Below are 24,762 nucleotides of genomic sequence, written 5' to 3'. Positions count from 1 at the left end.
TACCAGTCAAGTCAAGACTTTCCATTGTGATTTCAGTGGAACATCAGAACTTCCAGCTTCTGTGATGCAGCGGGATTCTGTGAAGGATTCATAAAAAAGTAGTTAAAATGGTGAGCCAGGAAGGTCTTTCAAATAAAGCTGACATTCATTCTCTTTAGCAAAATAATCTCCAAATAAAATGAATTACCAGCCAAACAATCAACATGAGGCAAATCTCCTACGCCAATGCTGGCTAGAGAAAGTGGCCTAAAGTGTTTACTGTCAATTTTAACAAAAAGACGGTCATTAAAATTATTCAATGGAAATTCTGAGATTAAGGTTACACATACTAAGAATTAATCATGGGCAGTAACTTCTTGGCCTTTTGGCTATAATTAAGTGTAGAATTACAGGCAAATCCCCTGGAAAAACGTAGGGTTAAATTGACACCCTGACTAAATCCAAGTTATTTTAAATGACTGGCCCCACTCAACTAGATAAACTGTGATTCAGATATTAATATTTAAGATTTACCTTTTAAATAATTTAAAGTTAATAGGGCAAGATAGTAAAAACGAACAAACAAGAAAGCAACCCGGGGTGAGGGGTCCAAATAGAAAATAATTTTTATTTTTTAAGGATAAAGGATGAAGTAAATATAAGATCAAAATCAGTGAAATGGTGTACATGTAAACTAAATGGAATTTTATTTTAATAACACTGCAAATATATATCCCTAAACCATATCATTTCTAAGAATTCAAAAGTTATCATTTATGTTTCTTTGTAAGACAGATTTAGGTTGCTTCAGTGATGAAACTAAATCCACACTCAACTAAAAGAAACAATTCCCTGCTCTAGGCAGATTATGACAATATATTTCTTCTCAATCTGTAAGCTACATACTGTGGAAACTGAATATCATAAGAAACCCTCCAAATTTTATCTGGCTATTACAAATGGCCACATGAGTAGCCTCAGAAAAGCAGTTGCAGCATAGTCTGGTCTGCATTTAAATCACTAGTATTTCAGAGAGCGTTCTGATTTGATGGAAATGAGTGGTGATGTGAGATATCAGAAAGGCAGGTGGGCCAGCAGGGGCAAATGCCCTAAGTATGAGCACAGCCCTACAGAACGGTGACTTGAACGTGCGCTGAGACCAACGCCTGGGCAGATTTTCATCTGAGCCACCTGGTACCTGTCTGTGTTCTCTGGGTCCCACTTTGGCTTACTTTTAACCTCCAATCACCCCCACAGGGCCTTGGCTTCCTGAGTCCTGGTGATTAGCTCCACTGCCTCATTAGGAACTTGTCTTTCCCTTTTCAAGGCCTCTGCTTCCCACCCATGACACTGCACACTCCCTTCCCAGTCCTAGCCAGCACTGATCTGGCACAGTCCAGGATTCCCTCTGAGAAACTTCATAATGGCAGGCGGGACAGCCATGTATTATATATTATTTGTCCCTTACAAACAGGGCATCTGACTTGGCATCTGAAAAACCTATCTTACAGATGTGGCCTAAACCACCACTGAAACATGCTGAAGCAACTGGCTTTTTGGCACAGCTCTCACACTCCCCCTTGAGGTGCTGTTTTAAAAAGCTTTTTATTCTAAAAAAAGGTGAGGTGCCACCTGTTACAATGAGGCAGATTCCCAATTAGCGTTAATGTCCAGCATAACATTCAAAGGCACGTCATTGCAAAATCCCCTAGTATGCCAAATCTGTGTTTTGCACCCTGATGTCACTACTACCTAGTCAGTGCAGAAGGGACTCTGAGGTAACCATGCTGCCCACTTACACAGAAGAATATTTAATCCCCATGAATGACTGCTTTTCTGATATTTTCATCAATTCTCTGGGTAATAGATTAAGCTTTAACTAACTCATTTTCATACATACCCCTAATTCAATCAAGCTCAATAAAAGTCATTCTGGACTGCAATTATTTGCTAAGGAACAATTACATTCAAATGAAAAAAAAAATTGCTGGGCATGATACCATGCATGGTACAGACGCCTCTCCATTTATGCAGTAAAAACAACAACAAAAATAGCCAAACTGATGGAAAAGGAAATAAGGATTGTTTTTCCTCATCCTTCGGAAGACAGAATACTCATGCTTTTATACCTTAAAAATGGGGGAGGCAGGGGATGAAAAAGCAAATTTTTAAATTATTGCTTTCAACTACATTTATGCTTTCAAAGAGGCTGTATTTCTAATCTAAGAGCCAGCATGACTTCTGAGACCCAAAGCAAGTACAGGTCACAAACTAGGAGTTCTAATACCCACTCTTCCACAAAACCATCCACTGACTTCCTCCATTTCCTCAGTAGGTACTGTATTCCAATTTCCACTTTATAATGCAAGTTTTCTTAAAAGATTTTTCCTACTATAAAACTACTTCTCCACCTTTATGTGAATACAATTCTTATCTTCTGATCAACTCACTATTTTATATACTACATGTTGATAAAATGAACTTAATCAGCAAGCTTTTACTTCCATGTAATATAATGTAGTCGTGCTTGTAGTCAAAAAATTCTTGATTTAATTAAAGCCTTCCCTGTCCTGGGCGTGCATAACCCTTTCCCACTCCATATATTCTGTTATTCCCAACAGTGGCCTCAGACACATTATGCAATTTATAGTACTGAAAATGATGTTGTTATACCAACTGTTATGCAATTTTGGCCAATGAATTCCATGCCTCAGGTCACTGTTGTCCACTACAGGCTAAAGGCCTAGAAATGATAAACTGACAGTCTGATCTCTAGTTAAATCATTTGCTGAAATAAAATATCTTCATATAAAGATAACTGCAGGAACATATATACACTCACATACACACACATATAAAATAAAAGTGACAACATAAACTATGAATAAAGACAAAACTTTTGTTAAAATCACCCATCTGTCTTTTACAGTTGAAGCTTAAACCACAGCTGTTTCACAGGCATTTCTGGCCAGGCACCAGTCTTTAACTGAAATTACAATGTCAGCTACACTGAGAATGGAAATCTCTCTCAAAAAAAAAATGCAAATCTGAATTACCTCTTTGTCACCTTCCCACCCCTACCTTGGCATTTCCTCATTACTCCCAGAGCCTTTCAGTTGAAAAACATTAAATATAAACAGGTCTTAAGAGTTCCCTAGATAATTTGGCAATAAACCAAAGGAACTACTAAGTAATTACAGATTTGTCCGTTTGTTTGGATTCTCCAAAAACAGTATCAGAAAACACTAGGTAGCAGGGACAGAAGACTACAGCATTCATTGTTTCAGATGGGCCCTTTATAATAGCAGACGAAAGATTTGCAAATCCTCTCCCCTCCAGTACTCAATATTGAATCAAGTATAAACTTATTTTTAAAAATGACCAGCAAGGTGTGGTGGCTCACACCTATAATCCCAGCATTTTGGAAGGCCCAGGCAGGTAGATCACTTGAGCTCAGGAGTTCAAAACCAGCCCGGGCATCATGGTGAAATCCCATTTCTACTAAAAATACAGAAATTAGCTGGGCATGATGGTGTGGGCCTATAGTTCCAGCTACTCAGAAGGCGGAGGCAGGAGAATCGCTTAAACCCGGGAGGTGGACGTAGCAGTGAGCTGAGATAGGGCCACTGCACTCCAACCTGGGCATCAGTCCCGAAAAAACAAAAAAACAAAAACAAAAAAACAAAAAAAACAACAAAAAAAAGAAAAATTACCTACCACCTACCTATATGCCAATAGAATAGCAAGGCAAATGATGTAGGCTTTTACTATTTGGGAAATTACTAACCGACTATGCATTAACACTGCAAAAACTATTAGAGTGGGCGTGCTGGCTCACGCCTGTTAATCCCAGCACTTTGGGAGGTCGAGGCAGGTGGATCACCTGAGGTCAGGAGTTTAAGACCAGCCTGGCACATGGCGAAACTTTGTCTCTACTAAAAACACAAAAACTAGTTGGGCATGGTGTTGGGTGCCTATAATCCCAGCTACTTCAGAGGCTGAGGCAGTGGAATTACTGGAACCCGGGAGACGGAGGTTGTACTGAGCCAAGATTGCACTACTGCACACCAGCCTGGGCAACAGAGCAAGACTCCATCTTACAAAACAACAACAACCACCAAACAACTATTATAAAAGAGTTACTCCTTTCTTAAAGCTGATGAGATATAGTTGGGTGATCACATACACAAACACACAAAGTTAAATATTAATAGCATAATATGTAATAAATGTCAAAATGGTAAGCAAAGAAATTTTTTAAAGTTAGAATATTCCAGGGGATCTCTACACAGGAGATGAATAAAACTGGAGCCTGTAGAACCAACGGCAATTGGGAATACAGACAGACAGGATGGAGGAGAGTGTTAAAGGCCTAGGATGAGCAAAGTTTCAATATTAAAGCAAGTATGACTTGCTGGAAGGGATAGGAGGCATATGCAGCAGATCTGGTTGAAGTACAGGGTTCACATGAGAAAGTAGGACATGAAATGTGGGCAAATGAGAAAGCAATGTGATTTGCTCTTTTTTCTCTCCATAGTTTCCTAAATAGCAGACTAATGTTAGCAGCATGGTGGTATACTAAGCATACTGGCCTTAGGTTTACTATCCTGCAATTGTGGGCCAATTCCTGAGCCTCTCTGAGCCTCTATTCCTCATCAGCAAAATTGGGATAACAATCCCTACATCTCTAATGGTTGCCTTCAGAATTATCAGAAGATATTATAAATTCACAGCATTTGGTATACAATAGGTGCTCAATAAATGTCAGTAATCTCATTAGAGATAAAACTAAGGGGTAGAAAAGCATTTAATAAAGTTACATTGTGAACACACTTAAGTTTGCCTTGACTATTCTCAGCATTTGGATGCTGAATGAATTGCTACTTCTCAAGTGTTATTTCACCATAGATTTTATTTTAATTTAGATGGCTTTCATATATATTTAATTCTGACAGTCTCACTTTTAATCCTATCAATTTCAATGTATATTAGCTGATTTAATAATACAAATATCTTATTATAATGAGCACTTGCCTTAAGATTTTTGCTGCAAGGGCCATGGTGGAACCATGAATGTCTGCAGTTTCCATAAGTGGAGATGTAAAATGAGTAGGCATTAGTCCAGTCAGATGCCTCTTTTAAATATGAATTGTATCAACGAGACCTTCTCAGGGATGGGACATCACACATTTAAGGCAAAAAGAGTTTCACTTCCAGGAAGGGTATAAAAACATGTTTGCCAGCAGCTACATCAGGAATAATGACAGGGAAGCTCCAGGATCTTTGGGAAGATCATAAGCTCTATCAAGCCACTGAGAACTAAGCTGGAAAATAAACAGTGAAGATAACCCCAGCCCCATAGGATACCCCTCAGAGATTGGGTTAGCTGAAGAAAACCTTGACTTACACTCTTTAGGCACCAGTCGGCACCTTCAGGAAGGGGTTCTGCAAATGAAACCCACCGGAGAAACCTTAAGACCACCTTGTCTGTTGAGGCAAGAAAGTGTTTCCTTGGCTGCTTTCACGTCAGCAATAATTTGGCAATAATTTGCAATATATAAAAAAATCACATTCTTAATAAAAAAATTTTAGTCCAAAGTCATTTGATAAAAAGGGAAGTCATTAATTATCAGTTTACATAATTTTAAATGGAAAATATTCAGTTCCAAGAAGCAAAGGACACTGATCTCTTATTTTCCCTTATTAATATATTAAATAATGTCATTTAACAGCATATTTGGATCAAAAATTATAATATATTCCTTTGCTTTTTTGAGACAGGGTCTCGCTCTGTCGCCCAGGCTGGAGTGCAATGGTGCAATCTTGGCTCACTGCAACCTCTCCTGCTGGGCTCAGGTGATCTTCTCACCTCAGCCTCCTGAGTAGCTGGGACTATAAGCACATGCCACCACACCTGGCTAATTTGTCTCTGTGTGTGTGTGTGTGTGTGTGAATTTTTATTTTTTATTTTTTTCATAGAGGAGCGGTTTCTCCACATTACCCACACTGGCATCTTTAACTCCTGAGCTCAAACAGTCCTCTCACCTTGGCCTCCCAAAATGTGGAATTACGGGCATTAGCCACTGTGCCTGGTCATATGTTACTTTTAAAAAACAAAAAACTACTGTCCAGAAAAAGTACCTGTTTCAAGTGTGTCTAATGTATTTGCAGCAAATCGCTGAAAGATTTGTTCCAGATATATTAATTGCAAGGATATTCCTGATCATGAAGACACAAAGGAGTCTGCTCAAAAGTGACCAATGGCAACTGTCAATATGCTCCTTTAAAGTAACTTATTACAAAGCAGTTATCCTTGAGACAAAGAATATCACATGGCAATTAGTTGTTTTAAATCAGAAAACTAGGCTGGGTTCCATGGCTCACGCCCATAATTCTAACACTTTGGGAGGCCAAGGCAGGAGGATCACCTGAACCATGGAGTTCAAAACCAGCCTGGGCAACACACTGAGAAGACCTTGCCTGTACAAAATATTTTAAAAATTGCTGGGCATAGTGATGTACGCCTATAGTCCCAGCTACTTGGGGGGCTGAGGTGGGAGGACTGCTTGAGACCAGGAGTTCAAGACCAGCCTAGGCAACACAGTGAGACCTGCCTGTACAAATTATTTCTTTTAATTAGTTTTGCTTGGTAGTTTGCGTCTATAGTTAGTACCAGTTACTTGGAAAGCCGAGGTGGGAGGATGGCTTAAGCCTGGTAGTTCAAGGCTGCAGGGAGCCATGATTGCACCACTGCCTTCCACTTGGGTAACAGAGTAAGATCCTGTCTCAATGCCTTGAGAAAGAAAGAAAAGGAAGGAAAGAAAGGAAAAGAAAGAAGAAAGTAAAGGGAAGGAGGAAAGAAGGGAGGGAAGGGAGGGAAGGAAGGAATCCAAGAAATTTTCCTTAGAGTCCATCAGGGAAGTCCAATCACATTTCCATAGCTGAAGCCAAGTAGGACCCAGAAAGTTTAAGTGACTACACAAAAGACCATCAGCTGGTTTATGACAGAGCTGTGACAACTTCCCAGGTCTTCACATTGCTTTTCTCATGACTTCACACTGCTGCCCTTGTAGGAGTTGATGTTTTTCCCTATCACACATCCTGTGAAATCACAGGATGACAGAATGTTGGAGGCAGGTAAGAGTCTGAAGCCACTCAGTTCAACCCATCAACCACACAGCCAAGACAGAGGCAGAGGTAGCCCAGAACCCAAGGCTACTGCCATGGTCAGTACACTTGCCCTGTATCACACTGCCCTTCTGGAATATGATCAATCCGTTTGATCTGCAGTTTGTCATCCACAGACTAGCAGGAGGCTCCAGACCAGATTACAACGCATCCCTACTCTTCCTGTGTTCCTCTACAGAAGCGTTCAGCTGGAAAAGTATCATAAAACCAGGGCCTAAGTTTTTACTGTCAATGTTCAGTCAGAATCAGAAAATGTTTCTTGGCTCTAAAACACTTTCTCCTTTCTAGTCTGAAGGCAAAGAAAGATGCCTTCTACAGCCTGTTAGCTATAGCAGTGAGCATGTAAAATATTTCCTTGTGTTCCTAAATATTCCTATAAATACCTTAGAATAAAAAGTTAATGTCAGTGTAGATGGTATAGAGGAATTCTCTGTAGTTTCCACACAATTTTGTTGTGAACCTAAAACTTCTAAAAAAAAAAAAAGTCTACTATTTTTTAAAAAGTTAATGTCCGTTTATTACATTCTAACTACATTAAAATTATATACTGACTGAAGAATAAATAGCAAGCCAATGCCAGTTGAGAATATATGAAGAGTAACTCTCCTTTAAATGCTCACCGCATTAGAAATGCCTAATACAAATTAAAATTATGTTCTCCATTAAAACTAAGCACATTCTCTACAGTAACAACCTCTGTATAATATAAATGCTCTACCAATAATTAATCCTCAATAAATGCCCTCTGCATTAGATCTACTGCTCCCATAGCAGTCAATATTTAAAGAAATACAACACATTTAGATTAGATTAAGCCAATTCAAAATAGCAAAGGAAATATTCTCCAACTATTTCCATTGGTAGACATAGGGTTATCCTTTGTCACTAATTCCAGTGTAGTAACCCACAGAAATCAGTGCTATACCACTCCAGGGGCCACCAATTATAAGTACTACAAGGCAAATGGCAAAAGGCTTATCCCGAAGCAGCCTAAGAGATACCTGTAATAGCCATGGTTTTTAATACTGCTAATAAGTATTTTGAAATTTTAACTTCTTATATAATTAACAAAATCAGATTTTGTCACCTTTCAAGTTAAAAAGGAGTCTCATATAGAAACTTGATTTAAATAGCAGAATAATCAGCTACATAAGTATATTTTCCATACTGGCTTTTCTTAAGCAGCAAATTATAGACATGTATGTTTTTGCCTGTTCATCATACAGTCCCCCCCCCACCCATTCCCTGGTAAAAGCACTTAGATTTTTAGGAAAATACTCCATGTACCTTGAATGTATATATATTTTGGGAAAATATTCCATGGCTCCTTGAGTGGAACTGACCTAATTCTACCTGGGTTCCAGGTATAGAACTATCACCCAGGCTTGGCCACTCAGCTTATTCCATGTTCATGAACACTGCAGCTGGGTGATGAATGGGTAAGAAACCTGAATCATGGCAAAGCATGCAAATAAATAATACAAAGTTTATGCTATATTATTCCCAGTGCCCAAAGGGAAAGGAGATAGAGAGTAGAGCAATTAGCAGTTTTGTTGAAATAAAAGTACTGGCTGGGCGCGGTGGCTCACGCCTGTAATCCCAGCACTTTGGGAGGCCGAGGCAGGAGGATCACGAGGTCAGGAGTCCGAGACGATCGTGGCCAACACGGTGAAACGCCATCTCTACTAAAAATACAAAAATGAGCCGGGCATAGTGGCGGGTGCCTGTTAATCCCAGCTACTCCGGAGGCTGAGGCAGGAGAATCGCTTGAACCCAGGAGGCGGAGCTTGGAGTAAGCCAACATGGTGCCACTGCACTCCAGCCTGGGGAACAGGGTGAGAATCTATCTCAAAAAACAACACACAAAAAAAGATGAAAATACTGAACCACATATATACTTCCTGAAAAGAAAGGAAAGAGAATACTGATTTATTTTACTCTATTTCAAATCCTAACCTCAATAACTTTATTCAAAATTTTTGGCACATGATGATATTCAATAAGTCAAGATGTTTAGATTTTACATTTTCCCTACACATACCAGTTTCTCCTTCAGTTGTATTTCCTATAAAGATAAGTTTCAGGTTTCAACACAAATACTAAAAACTGGCAAATGTTAATTTGACTTTTAAAACTAATTCTACAGTATTTTCAATATCTTGAAATTTGTTTATGTATGGCAGTATACTTAAGTGGACAGTGACACATAATTCATTTTCCATTCAAGGTTATGGCCTGATATTTTTTCTTAGATTTAGCAGAAAAACTAAAACAAAACAAAAACAGGGACTCATTTGGAATACCGTGTTTCACTTCAGTGACAGTTATCATACACGCCTCCAGAAAAACATAACCAATTTTTGAGGAGTTAAAGCAAAATATATCAATACCCAAACTATTCTGAATACAATTTTCAAATAAAATGTTCATAGCTTGAAAAGGCACAGTGTTTGAGTTACTTTTATAGATGGTAATAGTTACAAGGAACCCAAGAGTTGGGTATCGTATAATATATATGATAATTATTTTCTTCACTAGATCCCTCATATCAGCTTACTTGACCCAGGTCTCTTTCATAAAAGTTGAATTTAATGTATGTGATATGGTCACATATAAACATCATATAACCAAAAACATAAACTTCAAACTACTGAGCTCTACCATTACTCAGATTCCAGACAAAGAGAGTACTTGCTATAACTTAAAAGCAACAACAAAAATATTTGTTTATTCTCTGGAGGTAAGGTGGATAGAAAGAAAGGCATCATAAAATGTAAATTCAGACCTAAGATTTATTTCCAAATGTTAGCTATATCAACAAGGCTTTTACGGGTTTCGGGAAATGCCAAAGCCTGCTTTGATAACAAGGGTAAAAGCAAACTTCAATTATTCTAGTGTCAGGGTGAACAGTAACAGGAATAGTAACACGCTTTGGATTCCAATTCTGAATCATGGTTTATAGCCTTCAATGAATCTCATCAGCATCAAGCTTCATATAATAAATTTTGGGGGATCTTCAAGAGATTGTCTACGATATAGACTTGAATAGGTTTGAAATTTAAAGTTATTTGTTTACAGTAAAATCTCCAACACAGTTCAACACTGTTGCTAGAAAATACTTAATTTTAATTAACTAATTAGGTCCTGCTTTGTCTCCATACTCCAGTCCTCCCTCCAAAGCTATTTTAATATGCTTACTGAATATTTTGTATGGTACTAATTCTACATAGAGCTGAGAATGGTACATCAGAAAACAGAGGTAGAGGAGAGGACAGATGCTGTTAAGAGGGAAACTCTAGGTTTCTCTTTTGACGTTCTAGCACGAGAACTCAAATAATGCATACTAACAGACATCAGTCTAAGCTAAAAATCCAACGGTGGAGTAATAAGACGAGGTAGCATGTAAGCATACCCACAGACATAAGTAAGCATTGTCATCTGTATCTGTTTATATTACTGAAAGGTATCACCTATAGTCTGAACTTAGTAGCATCGAGTACAATGAATAGAAGTTCAAAAGTAGAGAACAGAGAGGGGATGCCTACCTTAACTGAAAAGCACGTAAAGTGACAAACTGTAATATGAGTCAACACTGTGAATTTGCTGGCTAGCAAGAAGAGATGAAAGCCCACTCTATCTGGTGCTATCTGTCTATATCTGGTAAGAACATAAAGACTATTGAGAGATTATGGAGAGGGGCTAAGAAATCCTGCTGGGGGCACAATGGTTGAAGGAAATGAAAATGTTACTCTGGAAAATAAGAAGTGCTCTTTTCACATCCTTTTATGGTCTTAAGGAAGAGACATCACACATAATTTTGTATGGTGGTTTCATAGTTTAAAACTGAAATCAATAAGCAGATGTTTCTAGCAGGCAGTTTTGGGGGTTCCGTATGAGGAAATTCTTTCTAACCATCAGATCTGTCTAAAAATGAAGTGAGTTCCTCTTGGATGTTTGTGCAGGGCACTGAGGCCTTAGAGTCTGAGATTCTAACATTTCAAGATTCTCTAGCTTTCAAAAAACAAAACAAATGAGAGCTGGAAACCATGATGCCTGAAATCAATCACGTCCGCAGTCGTGATGCCCGGAGATGACAGCTCTATCCCTTTGATCTGCACCAAATATGCTAGTGCAGTAATACATTTTTAAAAGTTCAGATTATATGCATTTTAAATCATGATTAATATCATTATTAATATCAAACTCTTTAAGGAACTAAGAATTGATCATATGCCAGTTTCTAATTTAAAGATAGTATAGAACTTTTCATAAAATCAAAAAATTTAATAATAATGTAATTCAATTATTATATATTTAGCTTATGCTCATTTTTTTGCACTAAATTGAAACTGTTAACATGAAATTCAAAATAAATAGCATCATTATCTATTTTCATAGGACTGTTTTTTGAAATCCAAAGTACTTAGAAACATTCAAATCTATTAAAAATTATTATAGTAACTTATAGTTTTTCCCCCATGAAAACAGAGCTAAAAATAGCTACAGTTATACTCATTAACTGTACAAATATGAAAAAAAAAAATCCACAGTACAAATTGTCAGATGGGTAAATCATTCAACTACAAGGTTTCTCTATGCACATCAGTTTTGTTTTACTTTTGGTTGTCATTGTTTTTTAATCAGTATTTTATGAACATCCCAAAAGAACAGGCTACTAATTGTAAAAGTGCAAAAGGATTTTTTGGAATCATTTAACAAGGGATTTTATCTTCTAATTTGTATCTTACAGACTTAGATTCACATTTTTATTTCATTATCTTATAAAATTTGCTTTTCAGCATATTTTTAGCTGACCTTGCAGGGTAGAGAATGCACCCCAGAATTGAAGATCATGAGGTTAATATCTTTGTAGAATTAACATGCCTTATAATTGACTTCCTAAGGGATTTTACCATTTTTCCCCTGCAGGGGACGTTCCCTTTCAGTTAAAATTCCACTGTACAGACAACTACTTTGATAACAGGTGACCTCTTTTATTAATCACTTATTTTCATTGTGTGAACCCTTCTCTGAAGGTTATTCCAAACATCTGACATAGATAAAATTCCCACAACCCTAAATTTAAAAATAATATTTCCTTTATAAAAATTAACTTCAAATAGATTACAAGTAGACGACACACCCAGACACTTTCAAAAACTGAAAGTACTAATAAACATGTAGAAGTATTTCTAAGGCCAGGCGTGGTAGCTCATGCCTGTAATCCCAGCACTTTGGGAGGCCAAGGCGGGCAGATTACCTGAGATCAAGAGTTTGAGACCAGCCTAGCCAACATGATGAAACCTCGTCTCTACTAAAAATACAACAACGACAACACAAAAAAATTAGCTGGGGGTGGTGATGCACGCCTGTAGTCCCAGCTACTCGGTGAGGCTGAGGCAGAAGAATCACTTGAACCTAGGAGGTGGAGGTTGCAGTGAGCCAAGGTCGTGCCACTGCACTCAAGCCTGGGTGGCAGAGGGAGTCCATCTCAAAAAATAATAATAATAAAATTAAAAGCATTTCTAAGATTGCACCAGAGGTTCCCACTAGGATCTGAAATTGAAACCTGTGGGCCAGGTCTTGATTGCCAGTGCTAAAGAAAGGCAACTGAATTAAGAATTCTGAAAACTATTTTCAAATCACTTTGAAATACCTTCTTCTCCCATAAATACATTTTCTTAAAATGATATATGCAAAAATAATTTAAGTTTTCAAATATAACAAATTTAATAATGTAACTACTATTTATGTTTCTTATGGTTAAAAGTAAAATCAATTTTACATTTCTTAGATGACACAAGGCAGAAAAATATCAACTGCAGAGAAGTTAAAGAGTCTTCCGTAGCTAAGGAAAATTGACCTGGAATTGAAATGTCATCAGGTTGCCATAAATAATCTATAAATAGCAAAAAGAATGCATGCACTGGTAATATATTTTTAGGTAAGAGACCCCCACACAAATGGTGATGACTTTAAAAACAAAATAGAACCCTGAAACCTGTCTGAAGTTAATTAGATTTTTATTTTTAGGTTTTTTTTTTTTTTTTTTTTTTAAAGCAGGAGAATGGTTTTTAACCCAAATATGCCAGAATAAAACTTACACTATGTATCAAACACAAAAATGTTTGGTTAAAGTCCTCTAGATGACCTACACTGGGAGACTTACTTGACACTTTGAATTTTATTCTAACACTTCACTTTCTTCCACCACACTTATCTCCTATGGTGATTTTCTTCTTCCTTGTTTTAATATAAACATCTTCACTATTTTTTATCCAAGTGCCTGCCTGGGCGCTTTATGAGTCACGCTTGATTAGGCTATAGTCAGATGTGCCTAGGATGAGCCTAAAAATAAGCCCAAAAGCTTAGAGGGCTGGGCAGAGTAACAAGGTGGTAATTTCCCTATTGTGATGGAAAAGACGGCCGGAGCGGTGGCTCAGGCCTGTAATCCCAGCACTTTGGGAGGCTGAGACGGGCAGATCATGAGGTCAGGAGATCGAGACCATCCTAGTTAACACAGTGAAATCCCGTCTGTACTAAAAATACAAAAAATTAGCCGGGCGTGGTGGCAGGTGCCTGTAGTCCCAGCTACTCGGGAGGCTGAGGCAGAAGAATGGCGTGAACCTGGGAGGTGGAGCTTGCAGTGAGCCAAGGTCGCGCCACTGCACTCCAGCCTGGGCGACAGAGAAAGACTCCGTCCAAAAAAAAAAAAAAAAAAAAAAAGACGAGTGTCCAGGTGATTAAGATGAGCAGCAAGCTAAACAGTTCGTTCTAGTCAGGCAGAGATCCAGTTTGGGATCTCTTTGACATGGGGTGTTATAACGAATGAATCAGAAAAAGTTTGAGCAGACTGGAAGATTTGTGAGTCATCTAAACACACACCATTAAACCTATGGTGAAGAGATGTCACCCAGGGACCTCCCCAAAGGAGAATAGGGAAATCAGCGGCCCATGGGCTGAAATCTCAGGGAACCTTCACAGCCTGGCTTTTGACAGTTCCTTTTTCATTGTGAGAAGAGTTAGGAAAGAAACATAAACAGATCATCACTCTTGCCCATAACTGACACTGTTGAGTATTTCTAGGAGTTGGTCTAAACTCATTCTCTGGGCAAGCTAATCCTCAAGTACCCATTCCCGACAGCACATGCGTCTACTACATACATATTCTTCCACAACTTTTCCTTATAATTCCACACATTTCAAAAGATATCTATACTCAAACAAAGCATGTTTTACTCGCTGAATTACGTTCCCTTGGCCAGATCACATCCTATTTTCTGTTAGAATTGGTTTAAAGATGAAAGATAAGCTCATTGCTTTGGCAGGCAACAGAAATGGCAAACTCATTGGGTCGGGGCAAATTCTATCTGAAAACTGAACGCCATTTTCCCCACTTCCACCCCAGAAATGTAAGTAGTTCAGTCCAAAATAGTTTAGGCAATGATAGCAACCAAAATAATACCAGAGTTCCCCACCCGCATCATGCAAAGGAGTGGGGAGGAGGAGGGAGAACATATTCAAATATAAAGAGTCCTTGTATTTACTCTGAGACATTTAACTACTCAGAATTTATATGGACCTCAGAAAGTTTCCACAATGCCTCTTCTTTCTGAATCTATCATTCTCAAGCTGGACTACAAAACACAATCACAGGAGACACTTTAAAATATGCAGATACCCACACACTCCCTCCCCTAAACCAATTAAATCAGAATAATCCTGAACATTGGTCTCAGGCATCTAGAGCCCTAAAAGCTCCCCAAGTGATTCTAAGGCGCAGTCAGGCTTGAGATCCACTATGGATATAGAAGGGGTGAAGTTATAACAATTAAGTGTTAAAAACTGACAGTATTTGTGACTGATGAGCTCAGAGGATTAAAGTGGAGGGTTTAAAATGGTCACTGAATCAGACCAGTTAGGCTTATTCTCTTTTATGGCAAGACTGTACCTCTACAGACAGGCATCTCACCAGTTTATGTCACACATTTGAATGGATCTGTGTATTAAAAAAAAAAAAAATGGTGTTGGAGGAAAGTCTCAATATACGCAATGTGAAACTGTCCTTACATTCACAAAGCAGTAAGGAAGAGATGTGGTTTGTTCATCGTGCCCCTTCCTATGTTCACCATCACATTTGATAAACATGTTTTGCAACTCAGCTGACTAATATTAAGAATGCATTCTGTGGCTACAAGAGAAAGTCAAAATTTCTCTTGTGACCACGAGGCTCCAACCAGAAGTATGCCATGATTATTATTAAATAGATGGAACACGTTTGGCAATAAATGATGTGTTTGTAGAAAAAAAACAACAACAAACATTTCCCATGGCCAAAAGTTAATGACACTGGTTATCATCTTTAACATACCAATGAGCAGGGGAGATGAGGGGGACTATATCCTCTATGAGGCTGCCCAATTATTTCACAGTAGCTTCAAACATCATTCCACAATGGTGCTCAACATCATGTGCATAATGGGTACTAATTTAGGGATAGCTTTCTCTCATAATTCATCGGTATATTTTCCCTATATTAGTAGTTGGCCCTTCTATGTAGAAATAAGTGGGGATTTATATATCCATAGACCCTGGATAGTTTTCAAGTGAAATCATAAGGAAGTTGTTTGTTTTTTATATTATTTTGTTTTGATTCCTCCTCATTAGCAATTAATTTGCATCTTACCTTCCTTTTGTGAAGAGGAGGTTCTAAGGAACAAAGCTACTGAACAACCTGAGAATTTAGCTACTCAAATCACCCAAAATGCACATCCTCAGCTCTGCAAGCTGAGTACAGAGAGACCTAAATCTTATCGGGTGGGGAAAAAAGAGCTTAACTACCTTAGAAATTGCAGGCTTCCCAGAGCTCAGCTCAAACATTTAAAAAGTAAATACTTCACAATTACAAAGAAATCAAAACACTTCTTTCAAGTGGAAAAAGATCAAGGAAATAAAAAAATGCTGTTTGTGATAAACATGATATAGTTTACTATCTAGAATTGTTCTAGACAAAAAGATCCTTCTCTCGGGTACTAATACATGGAGTTTCTAATCTCTCACCCCTGTAAGTTCCCATTTCATTTTAATAAAGAAAAACAAGCTATGAAGGCCAATTTTCAGAGCAAGACAGTGTAAACTGCACATCTTGATCAAAGAAATACTAATTTTAAGTATTAAAAACCCCTAAAAATCAGTGATAACCAACTATTTGATGACACATCTATTTTATGTTTGGTTCCCTTTCACAATGTGACCTAACGTTCTGTGAATTTTAATAGTATGTCACTGAGATAACTGGAGAGTTCATTAAATTAAATGGAAATAATAATCTCAATGAATCCTAAAACAGGTTTCCTCACGTAAAAATGGTACATATAAAAAAGATATGAGAAAAAAATTATTTAATCTATTTCAACTTCTTTCTTTACTGAGAGGTTTCAAATGATTAGTTTTATATTTTGACATCTAAGTTGAGAGGTATTTTATTTTAAAAATTGGGTAATATTATTTTTTTCATTTCAATAAAAAAAGAAGCAAACTCCTGTTAAATATACTTTACTTGCACATGCACACAATTTTCGTTTATAATCAGTTGCTTTTTAATTCAATATCTTTACTTATTAGCAATTTTACTACAAAATATAGAATCCTTTATATCTTTCTATACTTTAAAATTGTATAGAATTTCTATCTTTAAATTGGTACAGTAAGCATTTACATCTTTGGTATAATTTTTTAAAATATGGAGCCCTCCAGTGGCCAAATATAAATACCATGATAAATCAAGATATTCTACTGATTGCCATGGGTACCACCTCCTTATGAACTCGTTTTAATCCTATGTTTAAAGAAGATAATTGCTTCAGTTAATTTCATTCATAAATAACCAGATGTAATCAGACTCTAGATATTATAAAATGATGGACATTTTCCAGTGTTATAGTTCCCTTATTATTCATTGCTATACTGAGAAAAAAACTCATTGAAAACATAATCAGTATCAAAATGGCATTCTAAGAAAAAAGGAAGCAACTTTTTCAGATACTGAAGAAAAATTCATTCAGAGAAAAACATTAAATAAGAAAGTTCATGCTTTTGGTGGGCGCAGTGGCTCACACCTGTAATTCCAGCACTTTGGAAGGCCGAGGCGGGCGGATCACGAGGTTAGGAGACCGAGAGCATCCTGGTTAATACGGTGAAACCCGTCTCTACTAAAAATACAAAAAATTAGCCAGGCGTGGCGGCAGGCGCCTGTAGTCCCAGCTACTCAGGAGGCTGAGTCAGAATGGCATGAACCTGGGAGGCGGAGCTTGCAGTGAGCCGAGATCGCGCCACTGCACTCCAGCCTGGGCGACAGAGCAAGGAAAAAAAAAAAAAAAAAGAAACTTCATGCTTTCTTTCTCACAACACATAAAAATAACTATTTTACATTCTTGTTACATATTATTTTTAAATAATCAGTGCCCTCTATAAAGAAACCATGCCTATATCACTATCAATAGTGAGATATGGTCAATTTAGAAAAGAAAAAAAAAATTGAACCTAGTTAAACTTAGAGAAAGTAAAAGATATTCAATCATAAAAAAAATGCATGTATAACACTTGAAATGCATTATTCTTCTTCAATGATTACGTGCTAGGTGGTAATCAAATTAAAGAGTTCACTGTGGGTCAAAATTGTGGCTTCCAGCATTTATCAATATTCCTGCCTCAAAACTTAATTGCTATTACCACTTGATACCTAAATAACAACCAATCAAGCTTCTAAACAAACTAACAATTACAATAATGATCTCAAGATTTAATCTCTTTGGCCAGAGATCAGTGTTCATCTCTTCTTCATAGACACACATAAGCCTCTGCATTTGGGAAACAGTCAGAAATTGGTTTCTTCTGCCCAGTACCATCAATAGGAAACACACTAAATCAAACAGGTGTTTCAATGAGCACCTACTAGGTTCTAGAAGCCTTCACTGGAATAATCTCATTTAATTGCTACAGTAATCTGGTAAGATAAGGTGGTAGCTAGTAAACCCAATCAGTGATTTTCACTTCCTGGTAGTACTTCCTTCCACAACGAATAGGGCTGACCCACGTAAGCAGTAAAATACTGAAGAAATGATATTTAGAATTCTGAGGCTAGATCATTCAAGACATTGTGGCTTCTATCTCAGTCTCTCTTCTACTACTTGCTCTGGGAAATACCAGCTGCAATGTCATGAGAACATTTAGAAGTCCTATGGAAGGCCAGGTGCGGTGGCTCACACCTTTAATCCCAGCACTGAGAGGCCAAGATGGGCGGATCACTTGAGGTCAGGAGTTGGAGACCAGCCTGGCAAACATGATGAAACCTCATCTCTACTAAAAATACAAAAATAAGCCGGCCATGGTGGCGGGTGCCTGTAATCCCAGTTACTGGGTAGGCTGAGGCAGGAGAATCACTTGAACCCAGGAGGTGGAGATTGCAGTGAGGTGAGAACATACTATTGCACTATAGCCTGGGCAACAGGGTAAGACTCCATCTCAAACAAAGAAACAAACGAAAGTCCTATGGAAAGGTCCTCATGGTGAGGAACCTCATAAGCCCTCCTGCAAGCCAGGCACAACCTTGCCAGGCATGTGAGTGAACCACCTTGAAGTGATCCTCCCAGTCCTAGTCAAGGCTTCCCATGAATAGAGCCTAAGCCACCATCTTGACTGCACTTCATGAGATATCCTGAGCCAGAATCACACAGCTAAGTGACTCCTAAATTCCTGACCCACAGAAACTGTGAGATAATGAATGTTCATTGTTTTAAGTTTCACATAATTTGTTACACTTCAACAGATAACTAATACAGATTGATACTACAACTGTTTTTATTTTACAGAAAAGCCCAGGAAGGTATCAGATATGCTAGGAAGAGGAATATCTTTTTGTTGAACTATTCTTTCTCTTTTTGTCACTAATTATTTGGTCATTTCACCAAAACATTTAACCTATAATATCCCAAATTTTCCAATCGCCCATATAGAACATGTTTCTTCTAGCTTTGCTTGTTAAATAGATTAATGTTCCTAAACTTTTTTAAAAACTTTAAAATTGTTGACAGAAAATATATTATTGATTGTATAATTTGGAGCCTATTTTACCAATGATCATGTCTCAGCTTGTGTGCCAAGCTTGTAATATGTCCAGAACCTATTTGTAAGTAAGTGAAAATCCCCTTTTTTCATAACCTGTCTTTGTAACTCAAGAAGTAAGGTATATACATTATATGTATGAAAACATCACTATGTGCCCCATGAAAAGATACGATTATTATTTGTCCATTTAAAAAATTTCACATGTAACAAACCTGCACACATACCCTTGAATCTAAAATAAATGTTAAAATTACATATAAAATAAAAACAAAGAGAAATAAAAGACAACAATTCTAGAGCTACAGGGGACCTAGATGAAGACACCTATATGGTGAAGTTTTTATATACAGACTGTAAGCATTTATGGCCAAAAGGCCAAAACAAATTTAAGAATTTTAACAAAGAGAAAGAAACTACAAAACAAAACCAGAGTTTCTGGACATGCAAAAAAATAACTGATGTTAAAAACTCAATGGATGAATCAAAAATTAGATTATACAGGCCAGGCACGGTGGCTCCCATCTGTAATCACAGCACTTTGGGAGGCCAAGGCAGGTGGATCACTTGAGGTCAGGAGTTCGAGACTAGTTTGGCCAACATGGCTAAACTCTGTCTCTACTATTAATAAAAATACAAAAATTAGCTGGGTGTGATGGTGCATGCCCGTAAAATGCCAGCTACTCAGGTAGCTGAGGCAAGAGAATCACTACTACGTGTGTGGTGGAGGTTGCAGTGAGCTGAGACTGTGCCACTGCACTCCAGGCTGGGAGACAGAGCGAGACTCTGTCTCAAAAAATAATAATAAAATTAGATTATACACAGCTGAGGAGAAAATTAGTGAACTAGAAGCAAATTGGAATAAAACAATCAAAATGAATCGTGTAGAGATAAAAGTATAGAAATTACAGAATAGAGGGTAAGACATACAGGAGATACAGTAAGGTCTAACTCTTAAGTCTCAGAAAGAGAACAAGAAGCAAATGAGGCAGAAAGAAGAAATTCCAAAGTTGTCCAGCAATTCTCTTTGAAATTATTTAAAATCAGTTAGCTTTAGCAGTACCTTCTCCAACAATCAATGCTAGAAGAAAATAAAATAATAGAATTATCAGGCCGGGCGCGGTGGCTCAAGCCTGTAATCCCAGCACTTTGGGAGGCCGAGGTGGGTGGATCACGAGGTCAGGAGATCGAGACTATCCTGGCTAACATGGTGAAACCCCGTCTCTACTAAAAATACAAAAAACTAGCCGGGCGTGGTGGCGGGCGCCTGTAGTCTCAGCTACTTGGGAGGCTGAGGCGGGAGAATGGCGTGAACCTGGGAGGCGGAGCTTGCAGTGAGCCGAGATCACGCCACTGCATTCCAGCCTGGGAGCACAGCGAGACTCCGTCTCAAAAAAAAAAAAAAAAAAAAAAGAATTATCAGTCATGGCCCAAGAATTTTATAACCAGCCTAATTACCATTTGCCTAAATTCAGGAGCAAACTATGAATGTTATTCTCCTATGTAAACTACTTTTTATTTTTTCTTTTTTTGATATGGAGTCTCGCTCTGTTGCTCAGGCTGGAGTGCAATGGCACGATCTCGGCTCACTGCAACCTCCGCCTCCCGGGTTCAAGTGATTCTTGTGTCTCAGCCTCTCAAGTAGTTGGGATTACAGGCACCCATTGTGCCCAGCTAATTTTTGTATTTTTAGTAGAGATGGTGTTTCACCATGTTGACCAGGCTAGTCTCAAACTCCTGACCCTAGGTGATCCACCTGACTCAGCCTCCCAAAGTGCTGGGATTACAGGTCTAAGCCACTGCGCCCGACCAACTATTTTTAATTAAAAGAAATTAGTCCTGTATTTTATAATAATTCTATTAATATGTTATACATTTTTAGTGATAAAAATTGTTCTATTTTTATTATGCCCTGCTGAATTTTTTACAAACTTTTCAAATACTGTATATTTTTTGCTTTTAAGCTTGTAAATATGATGTTTATTAGCCTATAGAATCCAAAGCAAAAAGGATTCTAAAAAAATTAAAAAATAAAAATTTTTAAACACACAAAAAACAAGGCTAATGAGCTTACAGCAAAGACAGTGTGATATAATTTATCTAAATGCCTTGTTTTATGTAATGGATAAAAAGCACTTACTATATGCCAGAGGTATTCTAAATGCTTTACATTAACCACTTAGTCCTCATTAACAACCCCTTAGGTAGGCTCTATTATCCCCATTTTACAGAGGTACAGAGGTAAGGAAGGGTTGAGAAGCTTTTTCAAAGTTACACAGATAGCAGAGACATGATTGAACCCTGGCAGCCTGGCTTCCGAGCAGACTCAACCATCAGCCTAGATTGATGCTCATCATCCGTAATCTCTTTCATAAAGTGCGATGGGTATTCAGAAGATAAGGTGCTTTGGAATTTTGCTACATTTGAGCTTTAAAGGCCAATTTTAACACTTGTTAAATACTACACAGTATTACTACACAGTATTACTACTCTACATCTGCTTTTCTCATCCGTAAAATAGAGGGTAAAATAGGTTACATTTTTATATTTATGAATACTAAGTGAAAACATGAATTTAAAATCACCCTGTACAGTATCCAACCCATAATCAGTATTTCTTTATGTTTTATCTTTTTCCCAAAGGCAGGTTTATATTAAAACCAATGAAACTTTTACGTTTCAGGGGCCTTCACTTTCATAACCCCTTCTAAGTAGTGTACTTAATTTCATATTCATAACTTTCTATTCCTTTTCTTAAAGAGGGTCTCCAAATTAACCTGGATCTACTCCTGCCCGTCCTGTTAACGATTTCCATACTAAAGCAACCCCACTGGATCCCAGGTTCTGAGCAAGGAGTAAGCACACTCACTTCGTCTGTCCCACAAAAAGCAGCTACAAAACCTGGACGAGATGCATGTGGCAGCTAAAAGTAGACGGAAATAGAGGAAGAATAACAAAATTTGAAGTACCATTTTCTCTGTTCTCTCACATGCTGGGCCTCAAATATTTCTGTGGAGGTAGGAAGAAGGCACAAAAAACCGGGGCCCACAGAAACGGAGCAAAAATTCTGAAAGTGGAAAACCTTTATCCCTGACTGACGGAATACTGGTCTCAGGAGGGTAAGGCTAACCCCTGTTTTTTATCTTCTTTATCATCCCACTGCTTGTCCCCAGGTAGGGGCACAATCATGGAAACTGCACAGCAGATCACAGTAATTAAAGACCCCAGCTTCCTAGCCAGAGAACCAAAAACACAGCACTGCATCGATGGCAGAGAGGGAGTAGTTCAGGGCAGTGATTCCTTCAAGTTATTTATGAACTTTTCATCTCATCCCAAGCTACACAAGCATGGATCTGATCCTAAACAGCACAGACAGGCACTGAGTACTGAACTACTGAACAGAGCACTGCCAAATTCCCAAACTGGCCACTGGGTGGCAAATAAGTGGGACAAATTCAAATTAACACTGAAAAGACTTTGAAAACTGAACTGACATAGGAACCACAAGTCACAGATGGCTGGATCAAACTTGAATCCTGAAATTAAATGAGTCGACTGCCTACTGAAACGAAAATCTCAATGTTTTCTACAGGATGTGTAAAAAAGACCCAGAGTATCATAACAATCAAAATGTCCAGAATAAAATTCAAAATCAGTCAACACGTGAATAAATTTAAAAATCTCAATTTGCACAGAAAAAAACACTCAGGCAATAGGTATCAACTCTAAAATGACACAGATGGTGAAATAGCCTGATAGAGACATTAAAGAGGCTTTGCAAAAATTCTCTAACAAGAAAAGGTAAATGCCCTTGAAAAGGATAGAAAGATAAAGGGCTTACAGGTGGGGTACAAAATGATATAGCTGCTCTGAAAAAATCTGGATATTTCTTGCATAAACATGCATGTAAAAGATAACCATGCAATTCCACTCCTAGGTATTAACCCTGGAGAAATCAAAAGTTATGCTAACATAAAAATGGGTACATGAATGTTTACATTGTATTTATTCACAATTACTATAAAGTAGAAACAATCCAAGGGGTAAATAAACTGCCTATATATAGTTAGATATAATGAGCTACTGATAAGCACAAAAAGGAAATGAATTGTTGATATAAAGCAACAATGTGGATGAATCTCAAGCATTATGTTAAGTGAAATAAGCCAATCTCTAAAGGTTATATACCACATGACCCCATTTATATGGCACGCCCCTAAAAGACAAAACTACAGTAATGAAGAAGAGAACAGGGGTTGCCAGGGGTTAGGGTTGGGAGGAAAGTATGACTACAAATGAATAACGTAAGAGAATTTTTTCAGGTGACGAAACTTTTCTAAATTTTAACAAAGAACTATAAATGAAACCTATACATGTTTTAAACTTCATAGAATGATACACACAAAAAGTCAGTATTACTGCTGGTAATTGAAAAATTAAAGTTTTTTTAGGTCCCAAGTTTTAAAAAAGCAAACCTAGAAAAACAAATTACTGGTGTATCTATGAATAAGAGTATTTAAAGGGGATGGGCTGTATCAGTTCATTGACTGAAATAAATTCGGCCCATTGCACTGAAGGCCAGTAAGATCAACCGAACTGCATCAGTGCTGAAAATGACTTACAAAGGTATAATCCTACCCAATATGCTTCCTGCTTTAACTGTATATACAAAACCAAGACCAAAATAGCACATGGAAAGAAAATCAAAGAACATTGTGTCACTGCCTGTCACCAGGCAGCAACTCAGTTCTTCAAGCTGAATGATATCTAAATTACCTGAGATGAGAATCTGTCTTCGAAAGACCCATTCCAATGTTAATAATTCTACCTAGGGTTCTAAGCTATATTCTTTATAATGTAATCTATGCAGCATTTTTATTTTCTCTGCTGCATTAAAAAGCAGGTGAATAAATTCCACTTCCAGCAAAATGAAACATGTGCATATCCACACAGTAGAATTTTAAATACTGGACATTTTATATAAAACAATCATTAAGAAGACTGTGAAAGGTAGAAAAAGGGCAGAGCAGCTAGGGACTTTGGGGACCCAAGAAACAACACAGTGGCAAGTTTCCTGGATTTTCCTTTCACTTCGTATTATCTGCAACTTCGAACTGGAGAAGCTGGCAATCCAGAAATGCCAACAGGGCACAGACAAAAAAGACAGCTCCCCTCAAAAGCCAGTTCTCTCTAGCCAAAGGAGCAGGAAAGGAGCAGCATAGCAAGACAGAAAACTTTTATAACTGCTCTACACAAGCCAATCATCACAGAAAAAAAAAAAAACTGTGGCCCCTCACCAACCAATGCCGGCTATGGTTGAGGACTAAACCTAGACATCTACCCTGGCCAGGTTATAAAGATGAGCCACAACCCTAATACTGAGGGGGTGGTAGAGGAGCAAAAGTAGTGACCTCCGATTTTCTTTCCCTAACACACACACACACACCACACACACACACACACACACACATA

The 24,762-nt window shown here is 37.8% G+C and overlaps 1 protein-coding gene across 4 annotated transcripts in view; it reads right to left on the bottom strand.

The window, feature by feature from the left end:
• Nucleotides 1-24,762, bottom strand: part of BBX (BBX, HMG-box containing) — a 273,186-nt gene that overhangs the window by 154,076 nt on the left and 94,348 nt on the right. For 3 of the 4 annotated variants that reach the window (XM_025375460.1, XM_025375461.1, XM_025375462.1), the window contains exon 3: nt 4-77. The exons of the other annotated variant lie outside the window; for it this stretch is intronic. The gene's annotated coding sequence lies outside the window, so the exon portion shown is untranslated. The remainder of the gene's footprint in view (nt 1-3; nt 78-24,762) is intronic. 4 annotated transcript variants of the gene reach the window in all.

Source organism: Theropithecus gelada, chromosome 2, assembly GCF_003255815.1.
Source record: "Theropithecus gelada isolate Dixy chromosome 2, Tgel_1.0, whole genome shotgun sequence".
NCBI classification, from domain to species: Eukaryota; Metazoa; Chordata; class Mammalia; order Primates; family Cercopithecidae; genus Theropithecus; species Theropithecus gelada.
The sequence above is the reverse complement of the archived record's forward strand: the minus strand, read 5'-3'. Positions and strand labels throughout refer to the sequence as shown.